This window comes from Zingiber officinale, chromosome 3A (genome assembly GCF_018446385.1).
Source record: "Zingiber officinale cultivar Zhangliang chromosome 3A, Zo_v1.1, whole genome shotgun sequence".
NCBI classification, from domain to species: domain Eukaryota; kingdom Viridiplantae; phylum Streptophyta; class Magnoliopsida; order Zingiberales; family Zingiberaceae; genus Zingiber; species Zingiber officinale.
This window is the reverse complement of record NC_055990.1, coordinates 109,555,976-109,577,795: the sequence shown is the minus strand read 5'-3', so window position 1 is coordinate 109,577,795 and position 21,820 is coordinate 109,555,976. Positions and strand designations below refer to the sequence as shown.

General features: G+C 39.2%; 1 long non-coding RNA gene across 4 annotated transcripts; it reads right to left on the bottom strand.

The window, feature by feature from the left end:
- Positions 1-7,674: 7,674 nt before the first annotated feature.
- On the bottom strand, positions 7,675-9,944 carry LOC122052258. 4 transcript variants are annotated; one of them, XR_006131950.1, is made up of 5 exons: positions 9,554-9,944; positions 9,316-9,470; positions 9,084-9,188; positions 8,136-9,015; positions 7,675-8,077 (listed from the first exon to the last, which is right to left on the bottom strand). It is a non-coding gene; the product is annotated as an uncharacterized LOC122052258 (long non-coding RNA). The 4 variants fall into 4 exon arrangements; XR_006131949.1 differs by having other exon boundaries at positions 9,084-9,470; positions 9,554-9,633; positions 9,733-9,944; XR_006131948.1 differs by having other exon boundaries at positions 9,084-9,411; positions 9,500-9,944.
- Positions 9,945-21,820: the final 11,876 nt, after the last annotated feature.

The window sequence follows — 21,820 nt, the reverse complement described above, 5'->3', positions numbered from 1 at the left end:
GCAACACATATTATCTTGGTAGGGTACGGAGGGACAATCTTGGTCCCGCTTATCAACGTATGGGCGAGTACAAACTCAATTAGATTGAGTATTCCTAGTTTACTCGGTTGAATCGAGTACAACTATAGGCATTCTTCCAACGGTTGGAAAGGTAGGACAAAATCACGTTTATATTAATTCTCAGGCGTATTAGCCAAAGCTAACTCGAGTTTTAATATCAATGCGAATCTTGATCCTATAAACAAGAGTTGCATAGAGATGTAATTGGTAAATCGTTACCTATCGATCATATTAAATCTTGGGCGTATTAGCCAAAGCTAACTCAAGGGTTAGTATGATGTGGATCTTGTTTTATATGAATTATAGAATTAAATAGGAGCATCATTTAGTTAAAGGCCTAATTAAATGATTTAAAGAATATGAAATTTATTTTCTGTATTTTTCTGTTGTAGATAACCATGACGTCAAATACGAACACTTTCTCTTTGTGATCTGTTCTTGAGAAGGACAAACTCAACGGAGCAAATTTCCTGGACTGGTACAGGAACTTGAGAATAGTTCTCACCCAAGAACGTAAACTGTACGTTTTGGAGCAGCCCATTCCGGAGGCTCCTCCTGCCACTGCCCCGCGAGCTGACCGAGATGCTTTCAAGAAGCATCAAGATGACGCATTAGATGTGTCTTGTCTAATGCTCGCGACCATGAACTCTAAGCTTCAGAAGCAACACGAGTTAATGGGTGCTTACGATATGGTTGAACATCTTTGTCAACTGTATCAAGGACAAGCGAGACATGAGAGATTTGAGATCTCAAGGGCACTGTTTCAGTGCAAGATGTCAGACGGGGCTCCCGTAGGCCCATATGTACTCAAAATGATTGGGTACATAGAGAACCTACAAAGGTTGGGGTTCCCACTTGGCCAAGATCTGGCCACTGACCTGATCTGCAATCCTTGCCGGATAGCTACAGTCAATTCGTTCTAAACTACAATATGAACGAAATTGACAAGCCACTGCCCGAGATGCTTAGCATGTTAAGAACTGCTGAGCTGAACCTTAAGAAGGCTAAGCCCCACTCTGTTCTAATGGTTCAGAAACACAAGGACAAGGGCAAGCCCAAAGGCAAGGGAAAGTCCTAAGCCAAGGACAAAGGCAAGGCACTGAAGCCTAAAGGAGGAGTCGCCAAGGATGCTACCTGCTTCCACTGCGGTCAGACCGGGCACTGGAAGAGGAACTGCAAGGTATACTTGGAGGATCTTAAGAAGAAGCGAAGTGAGACTTCCACTTCAGGTATATATGTTATAGAAGTCAATCTATCTATTTCTACATCATGGGTATTAGATACTGGATGTGCTTCTCACATTTGTACTGATGTGCAGGCGCTGAGAAATAGCAGGGCATTGACAAAGGGTGAGGTGGACCTACGAGTAGGCAATGGAGCACGGGTTGCTGCTGTTGCTGTAGGGACTTACTTTCTATCTCTGCCCTCTGGGCTTGTACTAGAGTTAGTCGATTGTTGTTATGTGCCTGCATTAACTAAGAACATTATATCAGTTTCTTGTTTGGACAAGAAAGGTTTCTCATTTACAATAAAGAACAAATGTTGTTCCGTCTATTTAAACGATAAGTTCTATTGTAGTGCATCTCTGATAAAGGACTCTATATTCTAGACCTTGAAAGCCCTATCTATAACATAAATACCAAGATGTTCAAGTCAAATGACCTGAACCAAACCTATCTCTGGCACTGTCACTTAGGTCATATAAATGACAAGCGCTTATCCCAGCTCCATAAGGATAGTTTGCTGGACTCATTTGATTTTGAATCTTATGAGACGTGCGAGTCATGCCTACTATACAAGATGACCAAGACTTCCTTTAGTAGGCACAGCAAAAGAGCGACTGATTTGTTAGGACTCATACATAGTGATGTATGTGGCCCTTTCAATATCGCTGCTAGTGGCGGTTATACGTACTTCATCACATTTACTGATGACTTTAGTAGATATGGTTATGTGTACTTGATAACACATAAGTCAGAATCCTTTGAAAAGTTCAAAGAATTCAAGAATGAAGTACAGAACTAGCTAGGCAAGAGTATTAAGATACTTCGATCCGATCGAGGTGGAGAATACCTTAGCCATGAGTTTCGTCACTATCTAGCTGAGTACGGGATTCTATCCCAACTCACTCCTCCTGGAACACCACAGTGGAATGGTGTATCCGAAAGGAGAAATCGTACCCTATTAGATACGGTACGATCTATGATGAGTCACACAGATCTTCCGACATACCTTTGGAGTTATGCTCTAGACACGACATCTTTTATACTCAACCGAGTTCCATCCAAGGCCGTGATAAAGACTCCATATAGGATATGGACTGGGAGAGATGTCCAGGTGTCTTTCATGAGGATTTGGGGTTGTGAGGCTTACGTTAGACGTCAAGTCTCAGACAAATTAGGATCCAAATCCGACAAGTGCTACTTTATTGGATATCACAAGGAAACTAAGGGATATTACTTCTACATTCCCAATCAGCACAAGGTAGTTGTGGCAAAGACTGAGGTCTTTTTAGAAAGGGACTTTGTTTCTAGAAAGACTAGTGGGAGCACGTTCGATCTTGAAGAAGTTCAAGATGCGAACAATAGCAGTGATGCCTCGATGGAAGTTGAACTGGAACCACAAAGTGTTGTGGATGATGTTGTTCCACAAGGAGTTCCTAGTTCAAGTAGACATACCTCTTTGCAGGTCTGATAGGATACGTCGTCAGCCTGAGAGATACTCATTTCTCTTATTTGGAAGCCTACCACCTATCAGGAAGCTGTGATGAGACAGATTCCGAGAAATAGCTAGAGGCCATGAGATCCAAAATGGAATCCATGTACACCAACCAAGTTTAGACTTTGGTTGATCCACCTGAAGGGGTAAAACCCATTGGGTGTAAGTGGGTCTTTAAGAGAAAGACTGACATGGATGGACTCATTTATAAGGGTCACTTAGTAGCTAAAGGTTTCAAGCATATTCATGATATTGACTATGATGAAACCTTTTCTCCAGTAGCGATGTTTAAGTCCATTCGGATCATGCTTGCTATTGCAGCTTACCATGACTATGAGATATGGCAAATGGATGTCAAAACCGCGTTTCTGAATGGAAACATGCTCGAGGAAGTGTACATGACACAACCTGAGGGTTTTGTAGATCCACAGCACACTAGCAGAGTATGCAAGCTGCATAGGTAGCTTCTCGAAGCTGGAATCTTCGATTCGATGATGCAATCAAACAGTTTGGTTTCATCAAGAACGAAGATGAGCCTTGTGTCTACAAGAAGGTTGTAGGGGATATAGTTGTCTTCCTCATTGTATGTGGATGACATACTACTCATTGGGAAGGACATCCCATTGCTTCACTGTCAAAACCTGGCTAGGAGTTGCTTCTCAATGAACGACTTAGGTGAGGCATCCCGCATTTTAGGATACAGATCTATAGAAATAGATCTAAGAGATTGCTTGGCCTAAGTCGAGTACATATATTGACAAGGTACTCCTTCGGTTTGCCATGTAGAACTCCAAGAAGGATTTCTGCCGATGTCACACGTGAGTCTTTCGAAGACTCAAGGTCCCTCTTCTAGAGAGAGAGAGACCGCATGAATCAAATCCCTTATGCCTCGGCCATAGGATCTATCATGTACGCCATGCTATGTACTCGACCGATGTCTCGATGCTTTGAGCATGACGAGCAGATACTAGTCGTAGGTGAAAGTCATCGATAGCGGTCAAGAATATTCTTAAGTACTTAAGAAGGACTAAAGAATATTTCTTGATATATAGAAGGCAATGATGAGCTAGTCTGTATAGGGTTCTGATGATGCTAGCTTCACCGACCGTGATGACTATAGATCGCAATGGGGTTCGTGTTTTGCATTAATGGTGGTCTTTGTGGTGGAAGAGTTCAAGCGGACACGACGATTCTACGACAGATGTCGAGTATATTGCTGCATCAAAGGCAGCAAAGGAGGCAGTTTGGATTCGCAAGTTCATCGCTAAACTTGGGGTGGTTCCTAACATTGCTGACCCTATTGAGCTCTATTGTGACAACAATGGAGCTATAGCACAGGCGAAGGAACCTCGCTCGCACCAGCGGACCAAACACATACTACGGCGCTTCCATCTCATTCGAGAGATCATCGAGAGAGGAGATGTGAAGATTTGCAGAGTACCTACAGAAGCTAACATCGTAGATCCCTTGACCAAGGCTTTGGTACAGAGGAAGCATGATGGTCACACTAGGTCATTGGGGCTTAGAGCCTACACTGATTGGCACTAGTGCTAGTGGGAGATTGTTAGCTAGAGCCATAGAGTCAATCATTTGATGATTGTATTTTGGACTTGTTGTATCATATTCTATATAAATAAAGGCATTTGGTTTTTAGTCATTATACTTACTTGTATTAGTGTCAAATAAACTAAGTATAATAACATCCTTGAGTAGAAGGTTCTTATCTATATCAATCGATTGGTTGAATCGATAGTGAGATAATATAGGGAACACTACTCTTAATCATTCCTAGTCGAGTATTAAGATTCAGGGACAATGTTAATGCAATAAGACTAGCATGTAGGTCAACTCGATGACTTGATCTTACAAGTCATGGATATAGAGATATCAAGTTGACTCATTGGTATGCATTGGAGAATGTATACTGAATGACCCACCATGAGAAAGTATCATGGATCGTTATATGAGTGTTATATACTTTCTCATGTGGCTATTAGTATGACTACTAGTCCTTGGACCTGAAGTCACCATGGATCCCTACATAAGGAGTTATGTACTTTGGTTTCGTCAAACGTCACCCGTAACTGGGTGGGCTATAAAGGCAATTACTGGGTATGTAATGAATTATGCAGAGGGATGTGAGTGATGTAGATGGGATCTATCCCTCCTATATGACGGGAGCGACATCGATATTCTTGATAGAGTGAGACCACGAAGTGCATGGCCATGCCCAAATAAGTCAATATGAGATATTGAACTCATTTGATTTAGTGAGTCTACTTGGAGTTCAAGATTTAGATTGATTAGAGGATGACACGGTCTATGCCTCACATTGATCAATCTAGATGTCTAGGATAGAAAGACACTTGTCATATATTGTGAGAAGTAACAATTAGTAGTCACAAGGTGATGTTGGATCTCAACATTCTTGTAACTTGGGTAGCAATGATGTGTTGCTAGATACCGCTCATTACTTATGCTCCTAAATGGGTTTAGGGACATTGTCAACGTTACAAGAACCTATAGGGTCACACACTAAGGACAATTAGATGGAGATTAGGTTCATATAATGAACCAAGAGGATTAGATTCATTTGATGAATCAAATTGGATTAAGAGTGATCCTAATTAGGCTAATTGAGTTGGACTCAAGTTAATTCATTGAATCAATTTAATTAAATGAATTAGATTCATTATATTAAATTGCCTTGAATTAAATGGTTGGATTAGATCAACCATGAGAGAGATTAAGTCAAGTTTGACTTGACTTGAGAGGAAGAGGAAAAGTCAAGTTTGACTTGACTTTTTGCCACATCATTAGTGAGTTGGCAAGATGTGGACCAATGATGATGCTCCACATCATCATGATTACTTAAGTGAGATGTCACCTCATGGAGGTTACAAATCTTCACTTTAATGACTCCACATTAATTGCACTTAATGTGGAAATGGGGGTTACACCTTTTTGAAAGTGGTCGGCCACTATTATGATTGTATGGAATGAATTTTTCATTGAAGGCAATTCACTTCATCCTCTTCCTCAAGCTCTCCCTCTCCTCCTCTACCATTGCCGAGACCCTTTGGAGTGCTAGCACACTCTAAGGCTCTCTCTCCATTGAGCTGTTCGTGTGGATACGTATATAGAGTTGTCTACGTTGACAACTTCGAGATCCGGCACCATTTGGACGAGCGGGAACGCGAAGGGCTTCGCTTCAAAGGTATAACCTTTTTCCCTTGTAGATCTAAGTGTAGATCTAGGTAAACTCGTACTCGTAGTTTTTTGAAAAAAAAAATTTCTTTGCACGGATCCATTGGCTAGGGAGTTTTGGGGTTTCCGCGACGCAAAAAAGCGATTTTCGCGGCCTAAAAAATCCAACACTCTTCCACTATCAAAACCCTCATTCTCGGAATCACACCGAAGGTGGAGAAACCTGACACGGTTACAACTCTCCCTCTCCAAAGTAAAGGATCACACTCACCACAATGAAGAAGAAAAGAAATATTACAGGTTTTAAAAAGGCTTCTTCTTCGCTGAGTGAGATTTGAGAAAGTAGCGAGAGGGAGATCCTGAACTTGAGCACCTTTTGAAGATCTTGAGCACTTGAGAGAGTTGAGACCTTGGAGAGCAATGAACAGTATATGTTTCTTTTCTTCTCTCTTTTCTTTTTCTTCCATGCCTTTAAACATTGAGAAAACTAGCCGTTTCTCACGTAGCCGTCGCCATGAATCGATCGGAGTCATATTTGGATCAATTCATAAATATCCGTTGGAAACCATCGCGTCACGATCAACGGCTTAGATTGCTTCACTTGAGTTTGAATCAATCGGTGCAGTTCATGAATCGATTCAGACATCTACTCGTGAAATCGCAGCTGTGTGAATCGATCGCCCGATCGATTGAGTAACCTCAATCGATCGGCTGATCGATCTAGGAAAAATCTGTGCTTCGCACAGAGGCTTCTTGGATCGATCACTCGATCGATTGGATTGCCCCAATCGATCGACTGATCGATCCAGAAGCATTCTGTGCTTCGCACAGAAGCTTCCTAGATCGATCGCTCGATCGATTGGATTACCCCCAATTGATCGGCTGATCGATCCAGAAGCATTCTGTGCTTCGCATAGAAGCTTCCTGGATCGATCGCTCGATTAATTGATTTCCCCCAATCGATCGGCTGATCGATCCAGAAGCACTCTGTGCTTCGCGCAGAACCTTCCCAATCGATCGGCCGATCGACTGGCTTCCTTCCAATCGATCAACTGATCGATCCAGAGGCATTCTGCCTCTCAGCCGTGTCTAAATCGATTTTCCAATCGATTTCTGATACGTGAGGGATCATGCATCCAGCTTTATAACCTACAGGAACTTCTCTTGCCAAGAATCCGGTTCTCGACCTTCTTGGACTCCTCTTGCCTTGCATCCGGTGTTCTAACCTGCAAAGATTCTTTCGTCAAGAATCCGATCCTCGACCTTCTTGGACTTCTCTTGCCTTGCATCCGGTCTTCCGACCTGCAAGAACTTCTCCTGCAAACTCACACTGTATGTTAGATCCAACGTATTAACCTAAACTTAAATAATTGTCAACACATTAAAACTTCCAGGGCATGATTACACCAACAAAATCAACTTCTTGTGCAATGTTTTCCTGCAAAATGAAAGTCATTTTCATTTACATGCTTGTTATTCTTTTTAGGATAAAATAATAGGAAGAAAACCTCATAATCTTCTTCTGTGTCATTCTTCTTTCTTCCTCTCTTTCTTGAATTATGTTCATAAAAAAGAGGATGAAAAAATGCATCCATTGATGCCATTGCATGCACCATTTTTTTAGCAAATAAATGAACTTTTTCTTAGTAAGTGAAAGCATCTTATGCTTGTGCTCCATGGTTCCTTCAGTGTTTAATTTTGATAGATGCCTACTTTTGCAATCAAGTATCACTTCACAACATCTGTTAGATTTTGAATGAAGAGTTTAAATCTCGACTAAGCATGTATCTAATAGATCGGGATACTAGATGGAAAAACATAAACTAAATAATATTCATTTGTTCATCCATCTATTAATTTTCATTCATCCACCCATTCGAAGCCTTAAAAATATTTTTTTCTTTCTCAAGATTATGTAATGTTTTATTCAGAAAAGAGAGAGAGAATCCACCCAAGAAACCTCAAATTGCAGAACCTCTTGTCTACAAGTAGGGCAGGAATCATGCTTCACAAGCCACACATCAATGCACACCACATGGAAAATGTGGTTACACATCGGCATCATCCTTGCAGTATCTCCATCAATGAAATCCTATGAAAACAAACAAAATTATGAAAAAAGAAGAAATTCTAAACTAAAAAAAGAGTACCTGAAAGTAGACGGCACAACATGCATTCCTCCCACATGAATTAATGATCTCATCATAACTTAGCTTAAACATGGGCAACCTCTTGATAACATTAGGCAGCAAGCCTTTGTCCCTAGTGGCATCAAACATATCTAAGCTCTCTTTGTAGCTCACTTCAGCTGCATTAATCTGAGTTTAAGAATCAGTTATTAATTAGTCACTCTTGTATGTAAATGCAAGTCCAGAACTCTTTCCATCCAAAACTAAGCAGAATATGTGACAAATTGAGTATATGTAGTTTTCCTATAATCCTATCTTTGTCTATTACAGAGGGGACAACATAATACAGTTTCCATTTTAGTACAACAGACATGACCTCGAAACAAATAAAGGAAGGAGCTTATGTTTAAATTGACAAAAGAAAACTGAAGATTTAAATAAACGCTTACTCTCCCGATAGAAACAAAAAATGAAGAAACAAGGACAGGATTTCCAAAGGCAGCATGACGAGTGCCCAAAAGCCTTCCAACCTAACAGCTTATTTTAGAGTATGCATGAAATAGTAAGCAAAGGTTACACAAACTATTAAAACAATTCATATAAAGTATACAAGAAAATAAAGAAAGGAAAAAAACTAACAGTATTGAGCTTCTGAAGACTTATCAAGAGCATACATTGCAACCAACAAATGTGACTAATGGGTGATGCACAAAGGATTAGGAACATCAATGTCAAAACTGTGGCAATGACATAAATAAAGAAAGAAACTAAAACCTTTCTCCCACCAATATTCAAGCTCAGCAGGCATAGGAAGTCTTAGAGGTGCTTTACAGAAAGAGTTCAGCCACATCCCTCTTTTCTGATATACTTCTTCAACATATGTCTTCCAGTAATTTGGAACCTATCCATAATATTTATCAATATCTCCCAACGCTTTATCTGGCAAAGACAAGCCAATATTTGTCTTACATCATAAAATTGATTGACGAATCCGGGAGCCATCTACACATCATCTTCTTCATAAAAAATATGGATGCTGAGGATCTCTATAAGGACCCCTCTCTTCCCTTACCACTTATGGGAACATAAAAGCACAACATGAGGTTTTATTAAAGGTGGAATCAAGGCAAAGAAATGGCATTGGAAACATGAAAGAAAACCACAGTTTGGAACATAAACTGGGTGGAATTGAGGCAAGCACCGATTTTAATAAGGGTGACTTGGACTCTGCACGACTTGAGGAGGACTCTGATGCAGCTCGTCGTCACCGCTTTCCCTAGCCCACTCACCACTCCCCCTGTCACCAGCACGTACTTCATCACGTTCTTCAGACCGTGCGAGAGCAACTCCAGAATCCTATTTCATAGAAGAAGAAGCGATGTCACCTCTCTTGAGATCATTCAGCACAGAGTAGATGGAGGAGGTGAGGCAGCGACCACCTCTCATGCAGTCGACGCTCGCAGCCTCCTTGTCGCTAGCCTCCTCGTCGACGACCCCCTTATCGGTGATAGAAGAAGATCTGTGTTGTGGAGAGGAAAGGAGAAGCTGTGAGGGGAAGTTTAGGTGAACAAAAAAAATGAAAGGGGGACGGCGTGAGATCGTGATAAGACAGGAACACCGGGAGGAAATTTTATGGTTGCAAAGGTCCTGATCGTGAGTTGGAGGAGATGCGGTGTGGTTGGAAGAGAAGCAAGGCGTCGTGTGTTGATCTTGATCGGGAGAAAGGGCGTCGATCTAGGAAGGAGAAGAGGGAGATGAGGCTGAGAAAGATGATCGGACGACCAGCAGTGAGGAGGAAAGTGGTGGTGGCGTCGCGACAGTATACGGAGGACGGTGCGATATAGGTTTAGGTTTGGAGGGAAGAGTGAAGTGTTGCAAATTTTAGCTAAGTATTAGTGGAAAAATTAAATTATTTTATTTTGGTTCATTAACACCACTTTTAACAACAGTTTTTTACTATCCGATTTTGTAGATAGAACAAGGAAGCTATCATAGACACCGGGTTTCAAAAATCGCTGTTAAAATTGGTGTCTATTAACGAAAAAAAGACGCTCATAGACATCGACTAAAAAAGTCGATGTCTATGAGCGAAAATCTGCGCTCATAGACATCGATTTTTGGAAAACCCGATGTAAAATACTCAAAGACATCGAAATTTGCTTAAAACCGCTGTTGTTCCACCAATGTCTATGAGGGTTTTTCTTGTAATGTTAGCTCCACCCGCTAATGACTCTGCCTTACGACTAACTCAGAAAACCTAGCATCATGCTAGAGATTGAGACTTAGCCTACCCTCTCTTAGCCCAACTCGCTAATGGTTTTGCTTTAATATAGGCTCAGAGCCTTGTGCTAGCAGTTGAGACTTAGCCTGACCTCTTAGTCCCACACTCTAATGACTCCACCTTACAATAGGTTTGAAATACTAGTATTGTGCTAGTGATCAAGACTCAGCCTGCCCTCTTAGCCCCACCTTATGACAGGCTCAGAAAACTTAGCATCGCACTAATGATTGAGACTTTGTCTACCCTCTTAGCCCCACTAGCTAATAGTTTCATCTTACGATAGGCTCGAAAAACCTAGCATCACGCTAACGATCGAGACTCTGAAGGATCGATAGAAAGCGATAAAGGGGCGTGAATATCGCTTCTTAAAAACTTTTTATTTTTGTAACGTAAAAAACCAATCAGAATAAGCAGCAGAAAATAGAATAACAAAAGAAAGACAAGTGACTCGGGTAGTTATTTGGTTCGGAGCTTATGTCGACTCCTACTCTAAAACCCACGATCCTTGATCGTATTATTAGGCAATTCACTATAATTTTTCTTTCCAAAATATTCAGAAAGAAGCAATTCATACAATGAAATTATAAGATAGTAACAACCTACTATCTTATATGAGACTAAGTATAGTGAAAGCTAAATACAAATATAATAAAAAGAATAGTGATGAAGATCGTTGGTACTTGGTCGGAGCAATAGCTTGCTTGAAGATGAGTAGCAGAGTAATAACACGAACAGAGACTTAGCACATAGAAGAACTGAAAACTTCTACATGCCTTGGACCTCAAGCTGCGCTTTTATAAGCATGGTTCAGTCGACCGAAAAGATGTTCAATCAACTGATCCTTTCGGTCGATCGATCCCTCTATCGGTCAACTGAACCATCAACTTTCCATCTTTGTCCTGATCCAATCATGGCCACATTAATAACATTTATTATTCTGTTGACTGATCAACTTGTTTGGTCAACCAAATAGTATAGTTTCCCTATTCGTCGAGATATGCCATTAAGTCTTCATTAATGCGGTAATCATTCGGTCGACCGATCCTTGGGTTTGATCGACCAATCAACCTGACTTCCTTCTTTGCTTCAACTTGATCTGATCTCTATTCTGTATTAACTTGGTTCGGTCAATCGATCCATGGGTTCAATCAATCGATCAAACTGGTTCCTGTAAAATAGAGTTAAACAAAATATGTCCTTGCAAAATAAAGGTTAGCATAGTTATATGATGCATGAGTAGTAATTGATAGTAATACTATATTGATCTCAACTTAGAAACCTTCCTAGTTTCTTCAGTTAGATTAGTGACCTTAGGTTGCTCTTTTCCGGAACATGGCCTTCACCGTCGCTCCTCTCCAGTTGTTTACCTTTTTGGACTTTCTTTACTCAGTGTCTTATCCTTGATCCACTATGGTTTTTTTTTTTCTGAAATACTACATTAGACAACAATAATAATAGTAATACAAAATACTATAGTAAAACTATAGTTAGATTTACCAAGATCCGCTGGTTCGGTCGACTGCGCGGTGTCGAATGGAAACCATCCTATCAACCTTGCTTGGAGTTCACTCCTCCAAGACTTCCTGTTACTTAAAGTTACCACCCCCTAGGATTTTCTCCATCTTAATTCACTCACTAGAACCTAAGGTTACCTCCCCCAAGGGGTTTCTCCACCTGTTTTTACTCACCAAGACTCAGCATTGGATTAACCCACCAGAGATTCAATATCGAGTCCTCTAGACCTATCGAATCCTTCTACATGGCTTCCATGATCAACTGAGATTTTTCTTGCCTAACTATAATTAGGACTTCCCTTAATCAAGCTTTATTAAACATATTTATCGGACATTAAAATTTTGGAGGTCGATTGCACCAACAAACTGTAATGCTCGAAAATTCTCAAATTAATTTTAGAAATATTCTATTATTTTTCTGGAATTTTAAAATATTTTTATGGAATTTTTAGAATAGCCAAAGTAGCAAAATTAAATAAAAACGTAAAATAGCCTAAGCGGGAATTGAACCCGAGACTTATGGACCCTATGACTTATAGGGTGACTTTAGTAACCAAGGGGCCCCAGCAAGGGTGTGCTGAAAGAAGAGGAGAACAATTATATTTAAGATTTAGTTGGGTGGTATTAATCACTTAATATAAATAGGGAATTTAAGTGGGAGATTTTATTTTTTGAACGACAACTTCTCCTCACCCTCAAACCCTCACCACCGAACCTCTCTCTTCTTCACCCTCTCGGCGCACAACCTCAAGAAACCTAGGGTTCCATCCCTAGGGATATAGGAGCACCATCCGACGACGTCTCCAATACAAGGACGCTCCCCTCCGCGAGAAGGAAGCGTAGATGTAAGAGGATCGCCGAAACGATCTTCTTATCCGGAAACCTAGCGATCGGATTGTAAGAAAACTTAGCGCAGGATATAAGTAACCCCTCACCTGCAGTATAAGTAGTTAATCGTATGTGTTTTCAGTTTCAGTTTAGTCATATGCGGAATTAGAGCACACCAAGTGCTCGACAAAATGACTAGTATAGTTAAATGCTACAGTAGGCATTTTAATAGCTCAGTTAAATGCCATAGAAGCATTTTAAATAGCATGTTTAGTTTTGCTTCAGTTGTATGGGACTACGGTCCAATGGGTGGGCTCCCATAGTCGCCTCTAGGTTCAGATAACCTAGCTCTAGGTTCAGATAACCTAGTAAAAGCAAGATAAGATAAATCAGTTTATAAACAGTATTTTACTTTTATCAGTGGCACTATACTGGACTCTCAGTTGTCCTTGGGTTGGGCTCCCATAGTCGTCCCTAGGTTTAGATAACCTAGTAACCCTACTAGATTCGGGACTTACTACCTCGGGCCTAGTTAGGGATGCGCGCACAACAAGTACAATTGCCGGGCCCATCAGCAGCATGTTTAGTAGTTTTATCTATTTATGAAAAATTGTTTTCAAACTTCACAAAACGGATATGTGAATACAGCTTAGCTTTAGTTTAGTTTTTTTATTGTTATAACACATAGCCTAGATTATGTATCGATTTAGTTAGCTTGTTGATACAATGAGTAGCTTTTTGTTCAGTAATTGTTCAGCATGATTTAATTGTCGATATGCCAGGTTTTAGCACTTCAGCATGATCATTAGCATGTATTTCGAATAGCATCTTTTGAAAGTATGATTTCTTAGAATGCATGTTTTAGTGAGGTAGATGGTTCTTACTAAGCTCCCAAGCTTATAGTTTCCTTTTCCTTATACTGTAGATAAAGGTAAAGGGAAGATGGATTAGCGGAGGCTGGAGGGCAATGCAATCAGATGTGTGTGAGAAGGAACTTGGAATAAAGACCCTTGGAGACTAGTAAGTCTAAAGACTTATTACTTCTTATAGTGTTACTTTTCCGCACCTTTAGATGTTTAAGTGTCTTGAATTATGAAAGTTATGCTTAGATTACTTGTTGTCTGGATATTAGATAGCTAACCATGAGTAATGACATGCCTAATAGTAGTGTTGTGTTTTTAGTTGATTTCTAAAGGTCCTATACGAGGTTGGGTGTAATTTCTGCAGAAATTAGAAACCCAATCGATCAGTCGATCGATTGAGGAGTCCTTAATCGATCAGCCGATCGATTGGAAGAAGTCCCCGCGTACAGAACGCTATTGAATCGATCAGCTGATCGATTGAGAAGTCCTCGATTGATCAGCCGATCGATTGAAATGTGATCTGTCATGTACAGAAAGCTGATGAATCGATCAGCTGATCGATTGGGCATGGATCGATCAGCCGATCGATTTGGAATTCATTCCCGCGAACAGAGAGATTTTGAATCGATTATTGGATCAATTGGTCGGCCTGGATCGATCAGCCGATTGATCCAGATGGGAGTTCCGTGCACAGTAGCACATGGGATCGATCCATGGATCGATCAAATAACTCTAATCGATCCACCGATCGATTGGAGAGTCTGATTTCAACTAGAAGTGTCTGGGTTCAGTTTTCGATCAGATAGCAAGTTTAGCTTCCATTCTTCAGTGTACGTACAACAATGACTAGGTATTTAGTATAGCTTTCCGCACCTTTATAGTCCAGTTTAGCATTAGCATAATGATTGTAACCCCCGACCTTACAGTCTAGACAGTAGGAGGCGGGGCGTTACACAAACTCAGTCTACCCTCTTAAACCCACTCACTAATAGCATTAGTGATTGAGACTCTACCTACCCTCTTAGTCCGACTCGCTAATGGTTCCACCTTATAACAGGCTCAAAAACCTAACATTGCGCTAGTGATTCAACCCTATGATAGGCTCAACCTTGAGTATCTCATCCTTCCCTGCTTGATAGCTTGATATTATCAGCTCAGGTAATCTCGACAGATAAGTCTGAAATTAATTTTATGTAATTTCAATTCAATAAGTGCCCTTTATCTCCTGCAAAGATTGTTGTATAAATTCGAGCCTTAAGATAGACCCAGAACTCCAAGCCTCACACTAGTGACTTAGCCTAAGGAATGGAGCTTGCCTAGAGATACGATAGCTACTGAGACTTGGCCTTAGTTGCCTATATCCATGTCTCAGGCTTGAATCCCAACATCATCCATATCTTATCCTTAGTTGTCAATATCCTCTCTATCTTAGTCTTATGACAAGCTTGAAACTCCTAACTTCGAGCTAGCAGCTTAGCCTATACCATGCTTGGAATGACAAATCCTGAATGAGGCGCTTAGTTTTACAGCAAGCTCTGTTCGCAACTCTCTATCAGGTCACTCACTGCTCAATGCTCCTCAAAGCAAACATGACAAGTAAAAGGCAATCATATTACTCAGTATAGCTCTCAGTCATTTCTTGCTTAGACTCCCTAGGAAAGGTCATTGACTTAATTCCTGCCTCACTCATTCCTCACTCAGATATACCACAGAAGCTGACATTCAACACATACACACAAGACAAACTTCAAAAATTAGCACATGTACGTGAAGTAAGTTTCAAAAAGTAACATCTATTCATAGTAAGTTTTTTTATAGAAAGTCAGTACAATGGGAAATGACACATAGATATCTAAAATAAAGACAAGCTTCCAAAAAACTGAAGTTGGTGGCGGGAGAAAGGAGACAAGATCAGTTGGCCTTTTTGGAATCGGGCAACTTAGCCTAAGCTTTCTTCAGGTCCAAGAATGACAGATCACTCCCCTCGGGTTCAGCTTTGACCTAACGGACTAGAAGATAATGCCTTTAAACCTATACTTCAGCATTTTGTGATGCTGTATTTCTAGACCAACAAGAGGCGTTTCTAAATTATAAGAGATCAAGCAAGTAAGGTTTTGATTGTAAAGTCATTTTTTATTGTATTTATCTTTGTTTTCTTGTTTCTTTTTGTATTCTTGTGCTTAAGCTTGTAAGAGGTTTCTCCACCTCTGGAAGGTCTAAGAAGGAGAAGTTCATAGTGGAAGAAGAGAGTGAGGAGTAGATTCTTAGATTAGTCACCTCAAGGAGGTGGATAACAAGTAAAATCAGAGGTGTTAACAATTTATATCCCTTGTTTCAAGTTTTTGTTAATGCAGAGTGCACCAGCATCGAACCTTGTTGGTGCAGTTAGTACTAACGGTGTAAGTCAGGTTTTGATGAATGACAAATTAGGTTAAGTTAGGTTTGTCGTTATTTAACACTCTGAATGAGTGTGCAGGCGAAGTCCAGACAGGTCGACGGGCTGACCGGATGTCTGGCACGAAGTCCAAGCGGGTCGACGGGCTGACCGGACTCTTGGCATGAAGTCCAAATAGGTCGACGGGCTGACCGGACATTTGGCACAAAGTCCAAGCGGGTCGACGGACTGACCGGACACTTGGTACAAAGTCCAGCTAGGTCGACAGGCTGACCGGATAGCTGGCGAGAAGTCCAGACGGATCGAAGGGCTGACCGGACGTTTGGCAGGTGAGTAAAGGTAAGTCACTGGAAGGGAGTGACTGTGATGACGCGTTCCCGGGAAGGGAACATTAGGTGTCAATCTGGCTTAGATCCATTTCGGATATCTAAGTCGAGATCGTGACTAGATTCCGGTCTCGGAAAGACGGAATCTAAGTCATACTCTTTATGTTGAACTTATAAACTATGCTACCACTTTGTTTTGTAGGATACACATTATATATTTGCCTCGGACTAACCTTGTCTTGCAGGAGAAGGACTTTCTGGAGAAAGGAGGTCCGGGCGCCCGGAGGCAAATGTTATCCAGGACGCGACATCGACACGTGGAGCTCGCTGCTTGGGACTACCACGTCACACTAGGGCGCCCGAAAGGGATCCGGGGCACCCCGAGCCTCCTATATAAGGAGGGTCAAAGGTAGAGCTCAAAACAATAACTCTGAATTGATGATCTGCTCTTCTGCGCTCCTACGACGTTGCAACGCCACTCTGACAAAGCTCCGATTTCTTTCATATTACTCTATTGTCGGTATTTTATTTCTATCAATTCTTTTACTTAACTCTTTTGTAATTATTATTCGAATTAATAGTGATTGCCCAACGAAAGTACTCAACGAGTACAGGCCTTGGAGTAGGAGTCAACACAGGCTCCGAACCAAGTAAAAAGGTTCTGTGTTAGCATTGTTTTACTTTTCCGCTGCGTTTACTCGACGAATTTTTGTAATCGATATTCACACCCCCTCCATCGAACAATCACGATCCAACAAGTGATATCAGAGCAGATACCGCTCTGATTTGGTGCAACCACCAACCAGACAAAGGGGGGTCTTTTTAAAGAAAAATTAGATATCGTTCGTTCTTAATATATCGTCATCTTTTCACCATTGCTTAGTATTGACAAAATATTACATTTTCAAAAATTTGAAATAATATTTTTTTGAAATCAGTGAAATACTATTTTTTCAGCACTGCTAATCCAAGACCAAGTCTTGGGATCTTTCTGTGTGTTTCTTTGCGTGCAAGAACAATGTCTCTTCAAGAAGGATAGAACCCCCTCGAACCACTACCATACAATCAAGAAGATTTTAACTACTAGAGGCGAAGAATGGAATGTTTCTTAGGAATCTTAGATTTCGATAATGTGCTAATATTGAGGAAACCTTTTCAGGATTCAGAACTAAACAAAAATGTAAGTAAAATTATTTGTAATGTTTTACCTTGTTGGTGCAATATCCTTTAGGTCAAGGTTTACCTGGTTGACCAAGCTTGAGTCTTGGTTTGGGTTTCGATGTTTGACAATATATTGGGTTTAGATGATATGGACAATGCAGGTGCAGTTGTTCATTTGGGGAGATTGTTGATACAATTCTCGCTTGGTCAAGGTTGACCAGTTGAGATGTGAAGGAAAGTCAAGTAGGTTAAGGTTGATCGGATACTTGACTGGAAAGTCCTGGTGAGTGAAGCCAGGCAGAAGAAAATCCTAGTAAGTGAAGCTAGGCAGAAGGAAGTCCTAGTGAGTGAAGCTAGGCAGAAGGAAAGTCCTGGTAAGTGAAGCCAGGCAGAAGAAAGTCCTAGTGAGTGAAGCTAGGCAGAAGGAATGTTCTAGTGAGTGAAACCAGGCAGTTGGAAAGTCCTAGTGAGTGAAGCTGGGCAAATGAAAATCCTAGTGAGTGAAGCTAGGTGAAAGTCCTGGTGAGTAAAGCCAGGCAAGGGAAATCCAGATGGGTCAAGGTTGACCAGACATCTGGTGGAAGTCCAAGTAGGTCAAAGGGATTGACTGGATACTTGGCATAGGGAAATCCAGATGGGTCAAGGTTGACCAAACATCTGGTGAAAGTCCAAGTAGGTCAAAGGGATTGACCGGATACTTGGCAAGAGGAGAAAAGTCCAAGAGGGTCAAAGGGATTGACCAGACACTTGGTGAGAGAGTCCTAGCTGTTCAAGGGTGACTAGATGCTAGGTTTTATGTACCAATAAGTCATGGTTGACTGGATGTTGGTTTAGGGAGTTTTGGACTTGGTTTGGGCGAAAACCAAGATCTGGATCGATCAGCCGATCGATTGGATATGCCCAATCGATCGGCCGATCGATTGGATATGCCCAATCGATCGGCCGATCGATCGGGTGAGTCCCCGTGACAAAGCTCCTCCTAATCGATTAGTGGATCGATTGGGGAGAAGCATCGTGCGAACAGAACACCTCTGGATCGATCGACCGATCAATCCAGAGCCCCCAATCGATGAGTGGATCGATTGGGAGGCGCGACTTCGCGCGATAAGCCCTGGATCGATCAGCCGATCGATCCAAGCATTTTTCCAGAGCACAGAGGCGCTCTGGATTGATCAGCCGATCGATCCAAAGCCTCCCCGATCGATTGGGAGCAATCCAATCGATCAGGATTCGACCGTTGGCGTCGTATTTAGCTGCAGGCGTTCGATTCCTTCAGAAGAACTCTCGGCCACTCCTCCCGATCTTCACAGCTTCTCCACAGAGCTCTCCATGCCAGATCTTGAAGATTCTTGGAAGTTTTGTCCAAGTCAAGAGGCGAAGAAGAGAAGTTAGGGTTAGGGCTTTTACTGCACTTCTTGTAAGCTTTTGCTTGTTCTTTACTGCCCTTTCTTTCTTCTTGTATTGGGAGTCTTGTAGGGCTTCTCCGCCTTTGGTAGTTACCATAAAGGAGTGTTATTCATAGTGGAGGGTGCGTGAGTGTGTGGATCCTTGGATTAGTCACCTCTTGTGAGGTGGATACCAAGTAAAATCCATTTGTTAGCGTTGTTGTAGTTGTTTCTTGTATTTCCGCTACATATCCTTGAAGAAACAAGCAACGTCGACCACGAAGATCGCACCGAGCTATTCACCCCCCCGCTCTAGCTCCATATTTGGTCCCAACATACCTAACAATATTTTATGCAGACTAGAAAAATACAAGAATGCATATGAGTTGTGGACCCAGTTGATCAAGCTTCACGAAATGCCGATGGAGCTAGAAGATCAAGTTAAAGTCGAAGCCGAACTCGAGTCAAATCCAACGGAGAAGGCTATTGAATTAGAGGTTGCGCTCAAGGTTAGTAATAATTACCAAAATACCCCTGCTAATAGTAGCTTAAATAATCAGCATGATGATTCAAATAAGTATGAAATTATTCCAAGTATGATGCATGATAATATAAATATAAATGATTTAAATTCAAAATCACAAAATAATCCAGACTCTGATCAAGTCAATCAAGACTCTGATCAATTTGGCATCAAGCTTGATTTGGTCAAACAGAACAATGACCAAATCAATTCAAATAATTTAATTAATTCAGAAAATTTAAAATTAAGCAAGCATTTAGACATAAATAAGTCAAACATTAAAATAAATTTGAATTTAAAAGTTAAAAAAAAATGAGAAAATGGATAAAATCAATAAATACTTTGATAAAGTATTTGATAATCAAGATAAAATCATTCTAGAAAATGCTATCCAAAACCAAGATAATTTAATTAATAAAAAATTAAATTTTAAAGATAAAACTAATCTAATAAATTCAATTAATCATATCAACTTAAAAGGTAAAGTAAATATAAGGATAAAATCAAATACTTTGATAAAATCAAAAATAAATTTAACAAACTTAAAATTAAATGTTAAAGATAACATATTAAACAAAGATAATCTAGAAAATTCAAAATTAACAGTTAATAAAAGGTTCAAAGATAAACCTTTAAATAAATATAATTTAAATAATTTAATTAATTCAAACTCAAAAATTAATAAAAACTCAATTATTAACGATAATCTATTAAATAAAGACAATTCAATTAACTTAATAAAATTAAAATTGAAAGAAAATTCAAATATTAAATACACTCTCTTAATGAAGGATAATTTAACCAATTTAATTAATTCAAAATTAAAAACTTAAATCTAAATTATAAATTAAACATTAAGACTAAATTGTATAAAAAATCGTAAAAGAAAAATAAAAAATTTAGGGGAGGCTCTAGAATAGCTGGCACTTCTAAAAATAATTTACCCGACAGGGTAACCGAAACCAATCTACCCGGTAGGGTAATTAGGACTAGACTAAAAGGACAAGATTTAACTTGACCTATGGTACTGGTGAAGTTTTGGATGATAGAACGTTAGGGAAGGTTAGTCTATGCATGTCTAGGAAGATATGGCTTCAACCTGCTGCATTTGGCTAAGTGAAACTAGCCGAAGCTATCCCTTACGGATCCTAACTAGTTAGACCAAGGTTTTGTATTAAGTTCCGTGGATAGGACTATTCGGAAAACCTTGAATGCTTGGTTACTCTAATGATGTCTAGGGGAGGCTCTAGAATAGCTGGCACCTCCAAAAATAATTTACCCGACAGGGTAACCGAAATCAATCTACCCGGTAGGGTAATTAGGACTAGAGTAAAAGGACAAGATTTAACTTGACCTATGGTACTGGTGAAGTTTTGGATGATAGAACGTTAGGGAAGGTTAGTCTATGCATGTCTAGGAAGATATGGCTTCAACCTGGTGCATTTGGCTAAGTGAAACTAGCCGAAGTTATCCCTTACGGATCTTAACTAGTTAGACCAAGGTTTTGTATTAAGTTCCGTGGATAGGACTATTCGGAAAACCTCGAAGGCTTGATTACTCTAATGATGTCTAGGTGACCCACCATAGCCAAAAAATTTATTCGAAAATGCCTATTTGTTGAGCCCAAAGCTAAATCTGAATCTAATATAAAGTTAAACCAAACCCTATAATTGAATCAAACTCATCTTACAAAATTATAGGATTTCCTGATTGATAATTTATATCGGGTGAGATGAATAAGGAAATAAAATAATTTTTTTTATAAAATTAATTAAATTAAAAATTAAATTAATTTCGAATTAATTTAAATTTAAAATTAAATTAATTAAATTAAATTAAAATTTAAATTGAATTAAATTGTTGTTTAAATTAAACTAAATTTTGAATTAAATTAATTAAATTTTTATTTAATTTCGAAGTAAATAAAATAAAAAAAAATTTAACTAAAAATTATTTTAAAAATATTTTTAACTTAAAATTATTTTAAAAATCCTTCTAACTTAATATTATTTAAAAATCCTTCTAAACTAAAATTATTTTACAAATTTTTTAACTTAAAATTATTTCAATTTTTTAAACTTAAATTTATTCTAAAAATCTTTTTAACTTAAAATTATTTCAAAATTATTTTAAAAATACTTTAAAAAATATTTAAAAAATTCTTTAAAAACTATTTTAAAAATTCTTTAAAACCTATTTTAAAAATTCTTTAAAAATTATTTTCAAAATTCTTTAAAAATTATTTTCAAAATAATTTAAAAATTATTTTAAATATTCTTTATAAACAATTTTAAAATTTCTTAAAAACTTCTTTTAAAAATTCTTTAAAAAACTATTTTAAAAATTCTTTAAAAACTATTTTAAAAAATCACTAAAAATTATTTTCAAAAAAATACTTTAAAAATTATTTTAAAAATTCTTTAAAAACTA